This window comes from Phyllopteryx taeniolatus, chromosome 8 (genome assembly GCF_024500385.1).
Source record: "Phyllopteryx taeniolatus isolate TA_2022b chromosome 8, UOR_Ptae_1.2, whole genome shotgun sequence".
Taxonomy (NCBI): domain Eukaryota; kingdom Metazoa; phylum Chordata; class Actinopteri; order Syngnathiformes; family Syngnathidae; genus Phyllopteryx; species Phyllopteryx taeniolatus.
Window position 1 is genome coordinate 3,572,057 of NC_084509.1, and position 7,944 is coordinate 3,580,000.

The 7,944-nt window shown below is 41.4% G+C and overlaps 1 long non-coding RNA gene across 1 annotated transcript in view; it reads left to right on the plus strand.

Moving 5' to 3' along the window:
* The first annotated feature begins 7,650 nt into the window (after positions 1 to 7,650).
* The window catches only part of LOC133482725 (uncharacterized), a 21,170-nt gene continuing 20,876 nt past the window's right edge, over positions 7,651 to 7,944 (plus strand). The window contains exon 1 of the long non-coding RNA XR_009789887.1: positions 7,651 to 7,944. This exon is cut by the window's right edge and continues 145 nt beyond it. This is a non-coding gene — a long non-coding RNA (uncharacterized LOC133482725).

Here is a 7,944-nt window from a genome sequence, read left to right on the forward strand (position 1 = left end):
CAAGCAACTAGCTTTTTTTCTGTGATTAATAACCAATAGTTCATCCCTATGAATGACAAACCCACACAGATTTAAGTGTGATTTTTTTATTTTTATTTTTTTAAATTAATGAAGTACTGTAAATTAGCTTCTCGTGGAATAACACATTGTCCATAGTGTTGTCAAGCAGCTCCTTAAACAAGGCAAGGGCAAAATCATCGATATGAGATGTTTTACAAACTGAGTGTAAAGAAACAAAATATAGGCTACAAAATCAGATGACAACCTTGGAGATTAATACGTTAATGTCAAGAACTAAAGAGAGATATTCAGCTGTAATAATCATGTTATCATTACACTGTTATTTGCTTTGTACCAACAACTAATGTTGTTGATGGTTTAACAATTTCTAATAGTGTGAAATGTGAGCATCATTTAAAGTATTTTTGAATCAACAGCAGAAGGCTGGAGCAACACAGCGTGTTATCAATTTAAATGTTTTGCTACAGAATGATTTTACGACACTCATCTAACATTCCTAAGCTAAAAATCTTGAGGGGTCTGTTCACACCTGGCTTGTTTGCCACAGTCGTCTCGGAACGAGGAGCCTATGCCACTTAAGGTCAGTTCCTTTTGTGCATATGTGAGTTCTGTGATCAGATTTGAGTGAAAACCTCCAGATTTCAATTTCTTTCATGTATATGAACGAACATGACCATTGCTGCCATCACCAAGCAATAATCAGTCACGAACCAATAATCAAAGGTTGATTTCACACCTGTAATTTGTGTTCACTAGTCTAGTGGTTCACAACCTTTTTTGTCTTGTGCACCCCCTGAAAGTTTTTGTCATACCATGAGTATCCCCTCACTCATACGTGTTGATGATTCTCCAACAGTAGAACTTAACGCAATTGATTATTGAATGAGGAATTATTATTTCATCTCCTTACTGTAATTTGAACATTGAATTCTCAGGCATTGTCTTCTTTTTAAGTCAAATTAAACTGAAAAGAAATAAGTAATATAAATGAAAAAAGATATAAAAATAATAAACCTTCCTTTGTTATATATAACTTCACATTTTATTTGTGACATGAACCCTCTCCTAAATTCAGAGCAAGTGGACATTTTAGCCATTTATCCGTATTTGCCTGTATGCAGCTGTTTTTGATTTTGGCAAGGATGTACCACAGGCTTCGGCATGGTGGACGACTGGTTAGCACATCTGCCTCACAGTTCTGGGGACCGGGGTTCAAATCCCGTCCCTGCCTGTGTGGAGTTTGCATGTTCTCCCTGTGCCTGGGTGGGCACTCCGGTTTCCTCCCACATCCCAAGAACATGCACGGTTGGTTGATTGAAGACTCAAAATTTCCCGTAGGTGTGACTGTGAGTGTGAATGGGTGTTTGTTTCTATGTGCCCTGCGATTGGCTGGTGACCGGTTCAGGGTGTACCCCGCCTCCCGCCTGAAGATAGCTGGGATAGGCTCAAGCAGCCCGCGACCCTAGTGAGGATAAGCAGTAAAGAAAATGGATGGATGGATGGATGGATGGATGTGCCACAGGCTATTGTCTTCCCAGGTAAACTAGTTGTAGAGCACACATTCCGTTTTATTGACAGGCTTATGAAATGTAGGTAGATAGCTAGCTAGCTAGATAGACACAGACAGACAGCTAAGTAGGTAGGTAGATAGATATATATTAAAAGTTTTTAAAAACGTTTCACATAAGCCTCGGTCCGCACTTGTATATATATATATATATATACACACACAGAGACACACACACTTGTAATTACGAAGCGTGACGTCAAATGCGGAAAATATTTTATTCCGGTGAGAGGTTTAACAGCTGGTATTGGTAATAGTGTTTAAATAGTAAAGCGGTGGGTGATTTGTGACGGGATTGTCAAAGTGAAATATTTACTTACAATTTAGCTGCAGGCTCCTGGGCCAGCCTGCTATCTTCCCCATAGTCGAAGTCACCAGCAGTTCTCTATTGAATACGATCCAGAGTCCCCGTCCATTCCTTCGCTTTTAAACCGGACGCTTTTTGGAAGCTAACACGGCCATTTAGCTACGAGAGTATTGAGCCACTTGTTGCTCTGCTAAACTCCTGACAAAGTTGCTTGGTCGGCTAGTGGGAAAGCGGGCGAGTGCTCAAATCAACCTCTTCCCCGCATTAAAAATGAAAGCCCTTGAATAAATGTACCTGCAATCTGATTACGTCTTTTTTTAGTGAACCAGATTACAATTACATTGTTTTTTTAAGCCTCAAGACGTAACGGTGTTAGATGTATTTCATGACACCTGTCCAAGCCTGTTTCCACGTACCCCCTGGAATGTGTTCGCAAACCCTTGGTTGGGAAACAGTGCCCTCGTCAATCAGTGCATGAGTTTGTACAGTAAATGTGGTTCATATACAAAAATCAATACTCAAGCAATCAATAAGGATGCACACATAATGACAACTGAGCATATTATATCCAACGTGTAAAGCGCAAGGCAAAGAAAGGTTCAGATCACGATTTGTTAGTTGGTTAACAGGAATACATTCGAAGTGCATGAACAATATCCACTTTGAGCACGTGTGATACTTCAAACTGACTTTGTTGAGGATCTGGATAATGGTACGGTCAAGGCATTTATTTTCAGTTCTAACCCTTTGTTTAACTAGTTGCACCTCAAATGCTGCAAGGTCAACAGAGCAAAAGTTCCAGTGCTGATAGGGCATCACCAGCACTGCTTGTTTGAAAGGCAGCAGCCAGTACACTTTTATTGCTCCATCTCAAGCTGGGCTGTTTGCAGAAGGGCATGTTTGAACTGCTCATCAGCACGCATATCTGTGCAGCTCTGTGCTGCCAAAAGTGGCATTGTACGATTTAGAGGTGTCTAGCCTGTCCTGAGATTTCTTTTCTTGCTGTGATGCAAGTGTGTACATCTGTGTTGCTGTGGTGTGTCTGTGTGCAAACATAGGCCTAGTGGGTACTGTAATCCCCTTTTCCAGAAACCAACACACTCCTTGCCTTTCAGATGTGATCAGAGGTGAGTCTTTGTGTTGGACTGTTTGTGGTATTGTGGGAAATCAAAGAAGGTGAGTGAGTGCAGCCAGGGAAGTGTCAGCATCTGGCTTCAATTCCGATGGCTTTGCTCTAGGGCCTAAATGTCAAACTCAGGCCCTGGGGCCAAATTTGGCTGACGATGTAATTATATTTGGCCCGCAAGACCATATCAAATGTGTATTAGAGCTGGCCCGCCAGTATATAGCACATGCGCCACTAATATTACAAATCCCAGAATGCTCTGCAAGTGTGTTGGCCCATCAGTCTAGACCGGCGAGCGCCCCTTCCCTTTCTGTTGCTGTCGTTAGTAACTATGCTACCAGTCTCCTCGGGCAAATTTACACTTCCCCTTCCCAAAAGTGGCCAAACGAAAGATGGGAAAACGTTAACTTCCAAGACAGGTGGCTGGCAGATTATATGTTCACTAAAGTAAAATACAGACCTGTTTGTCATGTGCGGAACAACGTGGCTGTAACAAAGAATATAACATTATTGAATTAATGTTTTTTTTTAAATGCCCTTTATCAACTCCTAGGCAGGGACTGTTAATAGGTTGAAGTTTGGCTTTTTATTGAAGGACATTCTTATTTTTTGGGTTGTTTTGTTGTTGCCCTTTGAAAAAAGATTTACATCAAAAAGAAAGGTAGTTGCAGATAGATAAATAGAAGATAGAGAGACAGAATTCATGTTATCTATTTAAATACAAAACAACAAACAAATACCACTGATGTCTTTTATCGCAAATTAGATTTCTCATGTGTTTATAATATTAAAGTTTGTTTATTCCAGATTCAGTGTTTAAGCAAAATTTAATTTTGTTGTCACATGATAAACTTTACCGCTACATTTCTGCAGAGAAGGGAAACATGCACATCGCAGCGATTTTTCATTACATTTTTTAGTTTGGCCCGCGACGTTGTCCCAATTTTTAATTTTAGCCCACTGTGAATTTGAGTGACACCCCTGCTCTAGGGCAAAGCATGTGTGAAATTGAACTGAGGCTACATATTGTCACCCTTAGTACGGTGAACATTTTGAAACTCTGAAATGTTGTTACTCTTTGACTCATATATAGCTGATGCCGAATGTCTCCTATAAATATTACGAGGAATGGTTGTGAAGCTTGGCAGGTGTGAACTGGTGAGTTTAAAAGTTATGTCTTATTAAGGGACACCTGCAATATGAAAACAAGGCTTACAACTAAAGCACACTGGGAAAAATATAATAAATGTGCCATTATGCAGAATCTCCAAGGAGGCAAAAAGAATCTCAGTTCCAATGTATCTGCACTGGGACCAATCAGTGTGTTTTTGCTGAGGTGCGAGGTGTTCAAGCAAGTGTGCATGGATGCATAAATATGTGAGTGTGTGTACTCAGCATTTCAATCCTCAGGGGAGTTGTTTAAGGTATCAGAAACAGAAGTATTTTGAGCTAAACCCTTTGAAGCTCCTCATTTGAATGTCAGAGGATACCATTAGATTGTGTGCACACTGTTTATGTGAGAGGATTGCTGCCTTGAATTTTATTTTTCGATACATATTCATAATTTGTATGCATGATTATTTGATTCAGTATGTGCCTATTCACTGCATTAGCCTTAAATCCATTGACATTGCGTTTATCGTTTTGCTTATTGAATGTAATTAGTGAGCATAAGTGTCGACACACGAGCAATTCCTCATTCCATAATTTATTGCTGCAGTATTTTGATTTTGATCTCCAAATTTGGTGGGAAGAGAGTAGATAAACAGCTGCTCAGCTGATTAGATTTTGATGCTGATTGCCCTTGACCTTAATGAACTCATACATCTCAACTCAGAGTTCATCAAAAACAATTTGCAACAAACCACGTGTCAGTCTTGATAAGCTATTTCTATATTTGTGTTGTCAATATGCCCTCATCTTCAGAAATGGGAGTAAGTCACATGTGCGCAAGCCACAATCAAGTCTGAAGTCATAACCTTCAAGTCTCAAGCAGGTCCCAGGTCACTGCAAGGAAGTCAAATCGCCACTAAATTTTAAGCAAGTCGAGTCAAGTCATTACATGGTTTAAGCCAGTCACAAGTCAAGTCATACAATCTTGCCCCAGTCGCAACATACTGTATATTGGAGTGGTGAAGAATTTTTTTTTCTACAAATCATAAAACTAAAAAAAATTTATTCACACGTTATAAAAGATAAATGAACTGAGATTATGATTGACTGAATTTATTTCACTGAATTGTTTTGAAGTTGGCGGCACGGTGGACGACTGGTTAGAGCGTCAGCCTCATAGTTCTGAGGAGCGGGGTTCAATCCCTGGTCCCGCCTGTGTGGAGTTTGCATGTTCTCCCCGTGCCTGCGTGGGTTTTCTCCGGGCACTCCGGTTTCCTCCCACATATTATGCAAAAACATGTATGAATTGGAGACTCTAAATTGCCCGTAGGTGTGAATGTGAGTGCGAATGGTTGTTTGTTTGTATGTGCCCTGCGATTGGCTGGGTGTACCCCGCCTCCTGCCCGAAGATAGCTGGTATAGGCTCCAGCACGCCTGCGACCCTAGTGAGGAGAAGGGGCTCAGAAAATGGATGGATGTTTTAAAGTTGGCAGCACCGTGGACGACTGGTTAACACATCTGCCTCACAGTTCTGAGGTTCTGTTGGTTAAAATATAATTAGATGTGTACCTAATGGGCTAATGGGGTATGAAAAAGATTCTTAATGAAGGGAATAATACATGACATAAAAATGTTGCAATCTTTAAAAAAAAAAAAAAAAAAAAGTGAAAACGTGAACAAAATTTGCATTTCACCTGCGTCCTCTAATTAAATTATTGGGTCAGGTTTGTTAATTTATTTAGCAGCACTGACTCTAGACAATTGACATTAGATTAAAAGTTATTTTTCATATGCTGTTGTCTCAATATTAAAAACAATGCAGGCCGCTTTATCACAGAGCCGACACAACAGATGACATTTCAATGGTGAAACTTCAATAAACACGTTCAGTAGTATTCAAATTATATTCACAGGTAGCTACTCACAATTTGTACTGTACTTACTAATAGTGGAACACACTTTTGTCACCATTAATTTCCTAATGCAAAGTGACCACCTGGCATCTTCTAGCGCCGACACTTAAGTCACGTCCGGAAACGTTTCCGCAACTTTTTGGAAATAATAATAATAATAATTACTATTATTATTATTATTATTATTATCGCCACAACGCAAGCAACGCCGCTTCACTTCTTCTCCATTCTGCGGTTGACATTATATTTTAGGCGCTACTTTCTGCTCGAGAGTGCATGAGAAAAAAGAAAGAGAGAGACTTTTGCGTGCATATGAACCGAAACGAAAGGTTCGGGCTGCTGTGAGTCAGTAGGTTCGAGCGGGTCATCCAGTGACCGAAGGGTAGCTTATTTGGATCCCGGCTCCGACCGTCCGCATGTCGGAATGTCCTTGGGCAAGACATTGAACCCTAATTTGCTCCCAGTGGGCCTGGCGGCGCCTTGCATGGCAGCAGTCGCCCATTGGTATGTGAATGTGTGTGTGAGTGGGTGAATATGAGGCTTTGGGCACTGTGATAGTGTAGATAAAACGCTATATAAGTGTAGTCCATTTACCATTTACCAATTATCATAAACGATCCCACCTCTAGTTATGTTACGTAAAACATTCACAATAACATCATTTTTAATCGTCCCAAACCAGTGTGTAAAGTTTGACGTCTTTCTTGTTGTCTTTATGCGCAGGTTGGAAACTATGCAGGTTATATATTGTATGATCCACAGTTTATTAAGTTCAGAACTTGTTTGCGGGTAAAATCTCCAACGTCATTATCAAGGTCAGATAATAGTCAAGTGTGAATTAACAAATATACATATTTCTCAAGTTTAATGAGATTGTCTCAAATCTTGGTGGATATACAGTGTAGCGGACATGCATGCCCCCAATTTTGAGGCGTCACAGAGACTCGCGAGAACCCCCACTCCTCCACACTGCCCTGCTGTGAGACGGCGACTAGGACAGGGCCTGGTGCATGTCAAGTGCACCTTAACCTAATTAGCAGCTTCCCGTCAAATCTTGATTCCTGTCTTCAAAAGACCCCTTCCCGGACCAAATATTTGGGGAAGACTATGTGGTTAATATCCACTGATGCGTGTGAGGCTCCACCCACTGGCATTGAGAGGAGCTGCAAACGCCAGAACTTGTGGACGTGCCGCTGATGTTTGTTAACAGAAGATAAAATGTCCGTTTTTATATCTTGCAAACGCTGTAAAAATATTCCGAATGTATGCCTTGGTGTCTGCGTCCCCATTCACACTTTGACAGGTCCTCTGCATGATTTTGAAAGCTGTTCATGATTTGAAATCAAACAGTATGAAATGTTGTATTGAACAATAAGCAACCTGTCTGCCAGGACCAAAGTTTAAACAATTATTCTATGCGTGAGAGTACAAAGTTGGGAGTGTTTGAGATTATTAATTTAAAATCCATTTACTCAAATTTGTAGACAAGATTCAGACTGATGGGTGTGGTTTTCTCCAAGTCGGCCCTCCCTCTTCCTACGCCCCGCCCCTGGGGTATTTAACTCTAAACTCACACCTTTCTCAGGGAGTTGAGTTCAGGCTAGTCTTGTTTTTCCTCTCCTCGTACCTTGCGGCAGCTCGCCAGCCGGGCTGGCCGTCGGCCACCCCTCCCCCGTTTTCCCTTTTGTGCGGGCACACGGCTTGGTAAACGTGAGCCGGGATCGAACGGACATGGCTTCCAAGCCTAAACGTGGGCCTCCGCTAAGCGATCAGAGCCGCTACTACGAAGGTACCGGGTCCACTCCCAGCCAAGCGGGATCGCTCTGAAATTGCCAGCGAGCCACGAAAGAGGCAGGAAGAGAGACATCCGGTTCTCCCAAGAAGGCGTGACGACCAG